The 13,955-nt window shown below is 39.9% G+C and overlaps 1 long non-coding RNA gene across 2 annotated transcripts; it reads left to right on the top strand.

Moving 5' to 3' along the window:
• Positions 1–9,949: 9,949 nt before the first annotated feature.
• On the top strand, positions 9,950–13,658 carry LOC132140421 (uncharacterized). Of its 2 annotated transcripts, none has more exons than XR_009433802.1 (3): positions 9,950–10,074; positions 10,960–11,012; positions 12,952–13,658. It is a non-coding gene; the product is annotated as an uncharacterized LOC132140421 (long non-coding RNA). The 2 variants fall into 2 exon arrangements; XR_009433803.1 differs by lacking the exon at positions 12,952–13,658 and adding an exon at positions 11,387–11,458.
• The last annotated feature ends 297 nt before the right edge of the window (positions 13,659–13,955 follow it).

Below are 13,955 nucleotides of genomic sequence, written 5' to 3'. Positions count from 1 at the left end.
GGCAGACACCTGAAAGTCAAATCTGCTCATTTAGATTCAAGAGGAGCAGGATGTGGAAGAGACTTAAAAAGCCTCTTTGTACCCCCCTCAACCCCCTTATAAGCTGCTACAGACAATTTCATTATGTAGAAAGAAGCCTCACCAAGGCTACATATGTGTGATCAGAAATACAGTAAAATATAGATCATAATATAAAGTGGTTGGTTTCTTTTTTTAATATATTTTCAAATGTAATTTATTCCTGTGATGGCGAAGCTGAATTTTCAGAAGCCATTACTCCAGTCTTCAGTGTCACATGATCTTTCGGAAATTATTCTATGCTGAATTGCTGCCTGCATGGTTATTACTATGAGGATATTATAGAAAGTTTAAATTAACAGTATTTATTAGAAATATAAATCTTTTGTTTGTCTATTTATTTATTTAAATACATATTTATTATTGCTTTCTTATTGGAAATGATACTATATTTTCTGTCTCATGATCAGAAAACGTTGACACATTTAGAAAATGAAAAATGTGGGGAACGAATATAATGCTGCACCACATGCTGGCTGCAGAATGCGCACCCCTGAAATTATTCCCCTCCTGCCATGTTGCACACCATAGATGAGTTGGGCTGCATTGCAGGATAAAAGGGAGCCATATTGAGATCTCACGAACCATTCCGTGATTCTGCAACTTCAGAGGGCAGATACACACTTCTTCATGTAGAAAAGCATTCGGCTATGAAAAGATTTTCGTCAGGTTGCAAAATAACGAAATCTGAAGTGTTTTATTTATAAAGAGAAGGACAAAAATACATATTTTTTTAGGTGGTTGATGAATAGTTTAGGTGAAAGGGTCTCTGTGACAGTGAGGTAATAGCACTCAAATATGTTTGAATGTCTGGGCAGCGGCGGACTGCCAGCCAGACTGTGACCAACTGACACACTGACTGACACACACACACACACACACACACACACACACACACAGGGTGCATTGAAGAGACTGTGCCAATGCCTGGATTAGGCAGCCATGTAAACAAGCAAATAGATATGGAGACAAGCAGACAGACAGACCCAGGCAGAGAGACAGATGGATGGACAGACACAAATACAAAATGCTATTAATTGCATCCGTTTAACATAGCGGGCACAGCTCCCCGTCTGCAGCGGGCACTATATTTGATCGTCGGGCATAACGGAAATATTTTTCGCTATCAGTTCGTTAAGCTGAGTGAGTTTGCGCCTTAAAGAAAGAAATGATACAGCGCTCGGACCGCTTCCCGTGGCTTTTTCCAGAATAGGACAGTGAGCCGTGCTGTCTCTCGCTCGCTCTCTTTCTCTCTCTTGCTTCTAACTTTCTGTCTCTGCCATTTTGATGAGGTTGAAAAAAAAGTGTATCTCTTTTTCTCTCTCACTACGTGGCGTGGATTGGATGCCGACTGGAAGGGAGGAGTAGGAGTGAGAGAGAGTGCGCTGCTCACATAGACGGAGAGATGGCATATTTGCAGAAAGAGAAATGTGGTGTGAAAGCAGTCCTTTTCAGTCTTCACTCTTTAGACTGTTCTGTCGTCCGTAAAGCTGCTTTTTCTTTTCTGCACTACTCACGCTTATCTTCGTTATAAACTTTTTTTATAGCTTTATTTCATTGCTCTGTCAGTTTGTTTCTGTTTCAATCTGCTCCTTGCTTGTTTTTAATCGCCCCTCAGTTAGTTTTATTCATGGGAGTTAAAGACAAAGGGAAACGTCCACATTTTGGCACCACTAAGGGGAGTCAGAACTGCAGCCAAGGACCCTGCTGAGATCCAAAAACCCCAGCACAGCGAAGCGCCAAAAAAAAGAAAAAAGAAAAAAAGAAAACACCACCCTTTCCTTTGCATGGTCACAAATTCCACTCTCCCTGTAGCCAGGGCAGTGCCGCAGCACCTCCTCGACCACATCTCACCGCATTCGACCTTTCCGCCTTCTCTTCTCAGTCTTCCACGGAACCTTTTCTGACCCATTTTTTGAGGGTTTTAGTTTTTTTTTGTTTGTTTTTTTCACTGTAAATACGGATAGGACCGGCCGCACAGGAGGGCGAAAGCGGGGACAGGGGCTGTTTCAATGTTGTCTGCCGATGACTTGGCGATTTGCTCTGGTTGAACTAGGGATGCCGTTTTGGCTTCTTTTTCGAGTTTGTAGGTGCTGTATGTGTTCTTCCTTCATGTCAGGACGTGTTTGTGTATTAATGGTTCAATCGTGTGAATGAGCACTTTTGTACTTCCTTCTAATGTGCTGTCTTTCTTTTCTGCTTCAGATTTTTGCGGGTAACTGAATTGGCCTAGTCTGCACCCTAAGCCTGACTCCATATTGCCGCCAGGTGTAGGCTGACTCTGGTATGGATATCGAACTGGTCAGCACCATAGACAGACGTCCTCCACCGGTACGCTGCTTTCCTATGCCCTTTTTTCTTCTGTCCGCTCTTTTAGTTCTTTTTTAGTCACAACTTTTTCAGAACGTGTTTTTAAACTGCATTTTATTTACGATCGATTCGTCGTGCCATTTCTTCTCAGTTTAAAAGTCGCAATAGCTCTCTGCATTGCTGTAAAAATAAGTTCCGAAATCGCCTCATAAAGCAAACATTTTTGTAATATTTCACTTTTTGATTTTAAGTTAGAAATACCAGACCACTATATTAAGGTCATTTCTGAAATAAATGTAGGTCAACTGCGGTCAAACATTTAACTTTTTTTTTAATAATTTTGCTAATCAATTGTCAGATATTTTTGTCCACGTACTGTTTGATGAGTCACAATTCATTCGTTTCCAGTGACTAATAAAATTAGCAAGCAAATAAAAGCAGTGGGTTTTTCTGGGTGGTCGTACGATGAGACTGTACTGTGTGCATGTTCAAGATTTGTTCCACCAACAACTTATTTTCTTTCTGTCTGGAAGTTTTTATGATATAATACACTGCGTCTTGGTGTAGAAATAGATCAAATTATAATGTAGATATCTTTTACATTTACTCTATTGTTCTGGAATAACCTTTGATTTCCCTTAGGGAGTGGCACTGTACCATGAATCATGGCATTTCTAATTGCAGCTTGTTGCACCTAAAACTTGAAGTGCAGACTGGGAAAGCCCGAGTTTGTGATTTCTTATTTCTGTCTATTAAATTACTGTAATGGGTAAACCAAAAATATATTTGATGCAAATTTCGATACTTGATATTTCTATACTCCCCCTCAAGATGCATATACCGTACACTTTTAAGGGTGTAGATATTAAAAAATAAATAAAGCGTTTCTGCTATTGCTGCATTCTCAAATGTCAGTCACTGCAGTATATTTGATCCAACAGTAGCGGTGTTGTCTGATCCGGGCACAGCAAACACCACCTGTGTCTTTCAAACTGACCTTCACTCGGAAGGATGTGTGTTAAACCAGTAGTGATTCGAAATGCAAAGAATTTAGGGTGTAAAATGTTAGTAGGAGCCTAACCTTAATCATTTATCGAATTTGTTATTAAACGATATACTCAGAAATTCGTTAGTTTTTCGTTAAACCACACCCAATAATTCTACATCAAATTATTTGAAGTTGCAGTGATATTTAGGATTTTTTGCTTGATTCCTCAAATCAATATGACTTATGTAGGCAATATTCTTGGAGTAAATGTGTTCCTTTTTTTTATTTCTTTTGGATACATAACTGACCCCATTAATTCATTTTACAGCATCAGTACCTTTCTCTGTTTTTGAATTCCTAATCTTATCTTTTATCTATCCTTTTCATGAATTTCAGGTGATGTACATTATGATCTTCTTCCTCTGCATTACCCGGCCAAGACCATTATATCTTTCCAAAAAGTACTTTCAAACATGTGTGTCTGTATCTGTCTATTTGTTTTTAACCGCTTTGTTAAACAGTGCATGAGGAAAAAGATTCAACAGTCATAAGAATTCGCTTTTAGTTATGCAGTGGATATTATTTTCAGTGTCCGTTGCCGTGACGCAATGCAGTGATGCCAGCTGCCACAAACCCGTAGATCCGAACTTGTGGTGACTCTATGCACAAGCTCGTGTCTATAGGTATGTGTCTGCGAGGTGAATGCAACAGTCTTCCCTGTAGCCACTGACGCTGACTAGAAAACTTCTGTTCAGTTTTGACACTTAAGCTGTAAAATTATAAGGTTGTTTTAAACATTAGCCTCTAAGTTTCCACCTATTTATGAGCATAAATTGATGGCACCTATTTTTAAGATTAAATAAAGGAGTTTTGGATACTTGCAAATGCGCAAACGTAAGCAGCGGTGACATTCTAATTTCCTCCCCTTTAACTATTACAGCGATGTCTCGGGATGAGGTAGTAGGTTGTATAGTTTAGAGTTACAACATGGGAGATAACTGTACAGCCTCCTAGCTTTCCTCGAGCAGACGCCCTCCTCTGTACAACATGCATTGCTAATGCTGATGAACTAGCATTGAAACTAACATGTGCTAAGAGCAGCACAACAGTGACATCAGCATTGAATGTGTGAAGGTCTTGACAGAATTCCGGACAGAATTTAGATTTTTTTTTATGCAAAGTGCATACAACAATTAAGGCCTGAGAACCTGTACTAAAATTAACACTGAGATTGATACTTATGTGTTTAATTCTCGCTGTTTAATGTAAAGGTAACATAAAATGAAAATCTGACTTTTTCGATCAGGCATCTACCAACCGAGGAAAGATGAAAAAGATTAACCCAGTAACTTTGTTTCAATAAGCTTTTTTCTGCAAGCGTCTGAAAAAACGGGTGCGTCTGGTCTCACTCCCCTATGACGTTGCAAAGAGATCTTATTATAATATTACCGCCCCTTAATCTGTAAGTCTCCACCCTCGGCATCATCATTTGATTTCGCAAGTGACAACAGTGTGTAAGCTCTAAAGCCATGGCGAATGTTTGAGCAAAACATGCTAACTGTTCTGTTTTTGGCTGCACAGACTAGCACAGAACACTGTTTAGAGTCCCAGCCTCAGAGGAGACAAGCAGTTGATTTATTGATTTATTTACTGTATATTGCTGCTATATCTATAATCAGAAACAAAACAGATGTTTTTAGCAGGTACGATCTGTAATGGTGCAGCTCTATTCTGGAAAAAGGGGGCGGGGAGCAGCAGCTCATTTGCATTTAAAGAGAAAGGCACAAAAAACGGCGTGTTTCTGCTTCCACTGAAAATAGGCATTTTCAAAATGATATAATTATCTGTAGGGTATTTTGAGCTGAAACTTCACAGACACGTTCTGGGGACACCAGAGATTTATGTCACATATTGTAAAAAGGGGCATAATATGTCTCCTTTAAAGCTTTATCCCATAGCTGTGGGTGTGTTTATTTGGTGAATCTGCTGATAAGCTGCTAGTACCCTTGCATCAAAGTAGTTGCCCAACCCTACAAGCATATAGCATTTAATGAAAAACAGCATTGTATCCCCACAGAGACTAGAAATGTTACATTTCTATCATAAAAACCACACAGTTATTGCAACAATATGTTTTAACATGGTATCCTACAGTGTTCTGCACCACAAACATCATGTCTTAAAATACACATGGAAACTGTGAAAGCCTTATGTACTCTGATATTTTCGTCTGGATTTTATTAGGCCGTTGAATGTACTGCGTTTCTTTCCTGCTTCGAAAATACATTTATAACTGACAAATTTTTTTTTTTTTATTGCATAAGCGCTAACTAAAGTGGTATCAATGATATCAGGCAAATATTTGACCTTACAGGTGCTGGTCGTAGACCGTTGGTACTTAAAGATTAGTTTGCAAACATGTTTATCTTTCTACCTGTTTGTATTCTATTACAGTTTGCTTCATTTTATCAGCCTGCACTTGGAGTCATAATGCCATAATATTGAAACATTAGCTGTTGCAATGGCTATTTCTGTTTTTTGTGTTCATGCATATGTGGCTATTCATATCTAAACGTGGAAATTATAAAGTGAGAACCAGAAAAAGAAGGTAGAAGCTAATAAAAAAAAGGACTGGTACACCACTGAATTTGTAAGAAGCAGCATCTGCAGCGTGCCACAGGTTCAGCTGCAGTCACTGCGTCAGGCAAAATATCTGAGCGCATGGCAGCCTGTATGCAGATAGTTGTGAATGACACTCCTATCGTGAACATGCTGTGTTTTTCCACTCAATGTCTTTGTATTGTGTGTGTCGTGGTGAGTTTTGGCACAGTTGTTTGTTCTCGCCTGAAGTGTGGTTGTCGTTTTTTGTTGTGTTTTCGGTTATGTACAGTGTACGTTTCTGCTTGATTGATTAGTACACATGCAAGCATGTCTGTGTGCATAGAAATTGTCTATATTTTTCAAAGTAGTCTGCCGAAGTCTATACTTGAGAATATTTAGACTACCGTTAAAAATCTGGGACCAGAAAGATGACAGAAGAGACATTTTAACCCGGGACCACAAAACCAGTCATAATGGGAATTTCTTTGAAATTGAGATTTATACATCTGAAGTATGGTGAATAAATACGCTTGCCATTGATGTATGGTTTGTTAGGATAGGACAATATTTGGCCGAGATACAACTATTTGAATATCTGTAATTTGAGGGTACAAAAAAATCTAAATATTGAGAAAATCGCCTTCAAAGTTGTCCATATTAAGTCCTCAGCAAAGCATATTGCTAATCAAAAATTTTTTTGATATATTTACAGTAGGGCATCTACAAAATATCTTCATGGAACATGATCTTTACTTAATATCCTAATGATTTTTGGCATAAAAAAAGAATCTATAATTTTGACCCATACAACGTATTGTTGGCTATTGCTACAAATATAACCATGCAACCAATTACTGGTTTTGTGGAGCAGCGTCACATTTATAATGTGTTTTTGAACTTTCTATTCATAAAAGAATCCTAAAAAAATTTATCATGGTTTCAAACAAAAAGATTAAACAGCAAAAGTGTTATTTTTAAAACATTGATTAATAATAAGAAATGTTTCTCGAGCATTAGAATGATTTCTGAAGGATTATCAGCCTGCAGTAAATGGCTGCAGAGAATTTAGCTTTGTCATCACAGAAATAAATAACATTTTAAAATATATTTTAAATAATATATCCTAATATTTCACAATATTACTTTTTATTAAAATTTTACAGCGATACTTTCCTCTAATGATGACAACCGCATTTTTTACTGCATTGGATTACCACTCATTGGATATTTATTTGGCTACTTAAATAATGTATGCTAATATTTGTTATAAAAAGATATGTATCTGTATTATGTGAATTCCTGCTGCAATTTACTTAATAATGTGGTGAAGACAAAATTGGCAATGGCAAAAAATAGTGTCCCCAGACTCCCCACCATAAACTACGTCTGGTTTTTGCTGCCTGTCCAGACATTGCATATGGTTTAGTGCCTAGCTTTAATAAATGTTTGAAGTAAGTTTATTATACATAATATGCCGTTTCCTGCCTTGCTGACAATGTGAGTCAGCAAACTTCTAACGCAGCTTAAGAAACACACAGTGGATAAATAATGTTATGAGCTCTCTGCCACCCAGAATGCCTCAGGGAGAGAAAATGGTGCACCGAAGCCAAATGTGTGCAGAGTTCAGCCTCATTTCACCAAAAAACAATGCCGTCAATGTGGAAAAACCAGCTCCAGAAATGGAGCTAAAAAAGACTGAAAGATCCAAACCTCAAGACACATTTAAACTAGCAGAGTTTAGGACGCTCCAGAGTAACAGATCTGGATTTGGATAGATTTTTGTGTTGGATGTGGACCACTTCTTCACCACTGAAATGTCCATATTTGTGAATGAGTTCTCTAGGTCAACCCCGGGTGAAATATTATGAGCTCAGGAGAAATTTGAAGAAAACAGCTTTCTGTTTTTGTGGATTGAAATTAAGGCGATTTCAGATTATTAGAGAATATGGAATTGAATTGTCAGCCTTTTCACTGCCAAAACATTACGACTTGTCTAAAGACATATTTTTTGCCATTACCTGAGTAATTAATATTAGCACGTAACTATTCTATTCTACTCTATTCTATTCATTTTGGTCTAATTTCTTTATGAAAAAAAAAAACTATGTGCACTGTGCTAGACTAACTGAGACTTGTCACTGCACATGAATATTGTTGCTCTCTTGTTGGTCTGATTGCTTCTACTTTGTAAGTCGCTTTGGATAAAAAAGCGATCTGCTATATGACTAAATGTAAATGACTTCCGAGCTCAATAATCAGCATTAATTTGCTTTCTTTCTCTCTTGATATCTGTCTTACTGTCATTCATTTCCTTAATGCTGCTTATACTCTTGGCAAACAATAGTGCTTTTGTGTAAAAGGAGTTGGGACCCAAAAAAAAAACAAGTTTTGCTGATGATTATCACTCTCTAAGCTTAAAAAAAATCTAGGTTCAGAAAGGTATCTGATCAGAAACATGTCAAACAGTGCAGTTGTTTATGCTGTTTGCATTGGGTGGTTACAGTTATTAAACTGACGAGCATTGGTATTGCATATTTTTGTTCAAAAGTTTAGGGTCGTCTTTAAATTACGCTTACCACGGCTGTATTTATTGATCAAAAATACAGTGCTTTTTCAATAGATTTTAAATTTGAATTTTGTTCCTGTGTTTGCTAAGCTGAACTTTCAGCTGCCATAACTTCAGTGTCACATTCTTCGGAAATCATTCTAATGTGTTGATTGGGTGCTTATGAAACATTTCTTATTGTTGTCAGTATGGAATACAGTTGTGCTGATAAATTTTTGTTTTATTTTCATGATCAGTTGATTAATAGAAGTAAAAAAAACTGCATTTATTTGAAACAATATTAATATTTAAGTTTTTTTTTTTTTACTTTTGAATGGTAATGTATATGACATCTGTCTGAATTTAGTTTTGACACTGTGCTTACTAATGCTAAATATTTAACTGTTTGAGAGAATGTTTTACAATGAATTTGTCTGGCAAATTAGTGTTAAGTAATACAGTCACACATTCTGAATGTGCATGAATGAGGATTGAGACGTCACAATCCTGCTCTTTCCTTATTGTGCCTTTTGAGTAAGATATTACGAACCATCCACTTTTTTACTTTTTTTTTTTTAAAGATGTGTGTGGGTGTGTATTTGACCCTCACCTGCATGAGAAAGAGCACCCCTTCTTGGCTAGTACTGCTACCTGAGTTATTGTATTATTTACACCGATATAACTCATGAGAATATGGATGGATAGAGTCAAGAGAGCGGGATTGTGTCTGCTTATCATAGCACCGTAGATTCTTTTAGTGAAGTACGGCAGGCAAAATGGGCCAAAATGAATCTTGAGGTGACTGTAAGATATATGACTGCTTGTGTCCAGGAGAGGGAAGTCTAACACCATTTCTACATGACGTACCACGACATGAGTGTGTTCCGGGCATATCAAGATGCAGACAAGCCAAACATTGAATTTAAAATAATTAACATAAAGAATATCAAGAGATGAAATTGTGAAGGCAATCAGGAATGAATAGAACGTGTGAGAGTAAAGCGCACACAAAATTTTGTCTGTCGCTGATTAGAGCCTATCAAAGTGGGCCGTCAGAGGTCTCCGCCACCGCAGTCCCCCTGTTTCTCTCATCTTCACTTTACATCTCCCCAATTCCTTTGCCTTCTGTCATTCTCATTCCTCCTTCTCTCTGTTTTCTTCCTCGTCTCCCTCTGTTGTGGCCGCGGCTCTAGCCAGGCGGTATCGAATGTAAGCCAAGCACATCATATTTTCATGTGTTCATGCCTCTTTTTTATCCTCTGCCCTCCCTTTCTCGATATTCTCAGTCTCTCTCTCGCTCTCTCTCTCTCTCTCTCTCTCTCTCTCTCTCTCTCTCTCTCTCTCCTATGCTGCTCCCTCCCTCTCTCCCTATTCTTTCTCTAGTTCCCTCCCTCGTGCTCCAATCTTCAGTTCAGCTAGAGAAATAGAGGGAGTGAGTGAGGGAAAGAAAGAAAAAGAAAGAAAGTGAGTGAGCGGAATAATGGTGAGCGACGAGGGGAATTTCAGAGCTTGGAAACTTTTTTCTTCCAACGAAACAGAGAAAAGATCACGGGTAAGATTTCTGAGATGAAAATCTCTTCTTTTTCACCGTCTACCCATCTCTCTATTCTTTTTTTCTTATTTCTCTCCCTCTCTTCTTTCTCTCAGGGGGTAGCGGGCCTCTTCCGCTAACTGGTGTCAGCTGTTGCAGGAAATGAAGGGATCACTTCTATCCCAGTCTTTCTCTCCCGCTCTCTCTCTCTGTCTCTTTTTCTTTGAGCCTGGCTTTTCATGAGATTGGTATCCCAATAAACCCGGCAGAGAGAAGGGCCCGCTCAGACAGAGAGATGAATGGAACTGAGGAGCAGCCGTTTCACAGCTATTTATTTTCGCCGCTTTTTGACTCTGTAGATCAGATGTTCCGCCTGTTTTTTTATCCTCAGGATGGAATACGCACCCGTCGCACATGTGACACAGGGTGAGAGACGGTGCATGCGTGTGTGCGAATGCCCCCACCCCCTATTGCTGATCTCTCATCTTATAGCCCTCTGGGTAGAAGTCTGGTGCCGTGGCCCTGCCTCTCTCGCTCTCTATTTCTCTCTCTTTTTCTTTCTCTCTCTCGTCCCCCATTCAGTTTTCTGTCCTATAGGCTGATTAATCCGGATACCTTTTCTCCCCAGATTCTTTGTTTCCTTTGTTCGCGTTTTCCTTTTTCAGCATTGCTCTGTGGCCGTTTGAATTTCCCTCTCTCTCAAGTTCCACCTCTCTCTCTCTCTCTCTCTCTCTCTCTACTCTGCGGTTCTCGGCTCCAGACGGCGGTCAGACATCAGCCTGTCAGTGTCCTATATCGTGTCTTTTTATTCGCTTTTTTGTGTTCAGTGGTGTCTTGCTCTGCATCATTTGGATGAGCAATGTAAAAAGCGTTCTTTTCTCTGTCTCTCCTTCTCTATCCTCTCAGGCATGCGGAGGACCGCAGCTCCCAGGGCACGGTCAGTCACTGCCGTCAGCTCGGTGAGTTCACACCCTTCTCTCAGTGCGTATGTGTGATTTATATTAGAGCCGATGTGACCTGATAGTATCCTTATATGTTGCACTATCCTATCATGTCTGTTTTATAATAGACTTAAAACCTCATTGCGCTTATGTGAATGTCTCTTCTGCAGCAGTCCGTATCGGTGAACGGAAAGACAGGTGCTCGATTCAACTAATGTGCAATATGTGTGTGTGTGTGTGTGTGTGGCCGGCAAGAGAGGTCTGCGTGTGGCGCCGCTTCTCCACACATGTCCTCGTCCGCCGCGCACATGTGTGTTTGCTCGTGAGACCCGATGTCTTTGTGTGCAGTACACGCTGATGGGCATGTGTGTAACTGTTGTGTTGATTTAAAGTATCCGATCGCAGTAAATGTGGAAGGGATGCCGAATTAGAGGCGACGAATGGGACATCAGAATGGCGATCGCTCGGTTCTCCTCACCGTGCCCCTCTCCTTCCCTGAGACCCTAACTTGTGACGTTCTGGTTCGATGTCCACGGGTTGGGTTCTCGGGAGCTGTGAGAGGCACTCAGTCGTCTGCCCATACAGGAAGATCCACGGCGAGAGAGATCGTTCAAGCAGGACACACAGGAAGAGAGACACAAGATCGGGATGCGTGAGGAGAAGGTGGCGCAGTGTGGGCCTGTGCATTCGAGAGTTGAAAGGATGGAAGATGAAGAAAGAGAGACTGAGGGATCTGGGGTTTTAGGTTGGGGTGACGTTGGGCCATCGAGGGTTTGGCCGAAACAAAGCGTATGTTTAGACTGTGAGTCAGGACATTGAAATGGCTGTGTGCGTGCATGTCTGTGCCACAGCATCTGTTACGCCCTCGTTCCGCACCCATATCTGTATGCGTCTTTTTGTGTGTCAATGCATTTCTTTCCTTACAGGAAGTCCTCGTAGATGGATGTGTCTGGTGTGACTTTATGCATGCATGTGTGTTTTATCCACCAGTTTGAGAGCAGCACAAAGTACTGTTGAGAGCGTGACATTGATAGCTCGGTACACTTGTGTTTGACCTCATGCAAACCTTCATCGACATTTAAAATAATCGCATGTGTGTTTTCTTGTTATTTTCAACCATAGGCTAAATTTTCCTGAGTGTGTGCGTGGGGGGTTAAAAACTGCAACTTGTTGACCGACTTACTGATTTGTTCGTGTAAATATAGCGAACGATTGTTTACAGTAGCGTATGTTTTATTGGCATGATGCCTGTGGGATGTTAATGGCATAAAATAGACAGATACCTTGAGTGTGGCTGCAGCAGAAGCGCATTATGTGTGTGTGTGTGTATGTGTGTGTGTGTGTGTGTGTGTGTGTGTGTGTGTGTGTGTGTGTGTGTGTGTGTGTGTGTGTATGCAGCAGGCAGCAGCATCACGAGTGAGACAGTCAGCCGTCACTCTGGTAGTGCTTCAAATCTCACTCATCTCCCTCACTCTTAAATGGTGCTTGATGTTCTCAGAATGTGAGCAAGAGTACATCCTGGGCTTAAACAGTCCCGCAGACTAGATTTTATCTGGAAGACTGCCTCTGGTGGAGATTATGATGTCAGTTTACCTTATATTCTTACATGTAACCCATGAAGTGAAGAAAAGCAACATTAAGCTTCAAGCTTCATTCCTGGCAGTATTTGTCAGTCAGTATATAGCGATGCAGAATGAGGTGTTTGTTTTTAAAGATTGGTTACCATATTAAGCTGCTAAAAAGGTCATTTAAAGGGAGTTGCAATCAGCAAAATGAACAACCCGTTCCTTGACATCATTAAGTGGCTCATTAAACTCAATTTGAACTATAACTGGAATACTTTGTTTGTGTTGTTGCACATCTATAAAACTCCTCTCTGATACTTGAAATGCAGCTAAAGAGGATACTTTTGGTTTATTGACTAAATTGAAAGTGTATTGTGTATTGTGGTGTTTAGCTTCGGCGAGGGCATGCGGGCACCCCTCCTCTCCTCTGCAGTGTGCCACAGTGCTGGATGAAGACTATTGCTCTGGTGCCCTCGTCTTCTTCTGGCACCACACCTCACCCACCACACCAGCCCACTTCATCAAACAAGTATGTGAGTGTGTGAAACTGGTGCAAGGTCAGTGTGAAAATGCAGGACTGTTATGATGGAAGATATTTGCTTTAATCACCGTGGGGGTTTGGCATGGAAATTTCGCTCCTTTTATTGCTCAGCATCCCTTATCCATATGCCATCGTGCAGTAGAGGAATGCTGCTGAAGTTATAGATTTCTTAAAGTGTCACTCCACTGATAATATCCGCACACACGCCGTTCCTCCCACACACACACCCCGTTCCTCTCGCTCACTGTCAGAATCATGGTAGTCGGTCTGCAGTGCCAGCACACGCCCCAGGAACGCCCAGATTTTACCGCAGTACCAAAGTACCCTGAGCAGTCTCACACACACAAATACAGTCACTCCACCCGCAATATGATTATGAGAACTAATCAGCTCAGAGAGTAGCGAATCGATGTCTAGCACAAAGTTAAAATATCTGAAATGTTAAAGTCACACACTGAAAGACAGTGTTTTTGCCTGCCATCCGGTTTGATTGATTTTTGAATCATTTGATCTTTTATTTATATTTTTTTCAGCGTTCACACAAACATTGAAAACCTGGAAATCTAAGAGAGTAATAAAAATGTGATTTAAGTATAGTATACATTGAATATAATTAAATACATTTCTGTAGTGAATATAAATTTGTCAAGTTTTGTCCTGGTCGGAAATTTTTTATGGACTTGATACTGAGTGCTTCTATAAAATAAAACAAGACTGCAAGCCGGTGTGAAACATCGATCTGTATATTGAGGGGTTCATACTAAAGTGTTTACTATTAACTAGTTGCTTATTAGCATGCCTATTATTAACCTATTAGCTGTTAATTAGTACTTATGAAGCATTTATTGTAGATGA

Source organism: Carassius carassius, chromosome 5, assembly GCF_963082965.1.
Source record: "Carassius carassius chromosome 5, fCarCar2.1, whole genome shotgun sequence".
NCBI classification, from domain to species: Eukaryota; Metazoa; Chordata; class Actinopteri; order Cypriniformes; family Cyprinidae; genus Carassius; species Carassius carassius.
The sequence above is the reverse complement of the archived record's forward strand: the minus strand, read 5'-3'. Positions and strand labels throughout refer to the sequence as shown.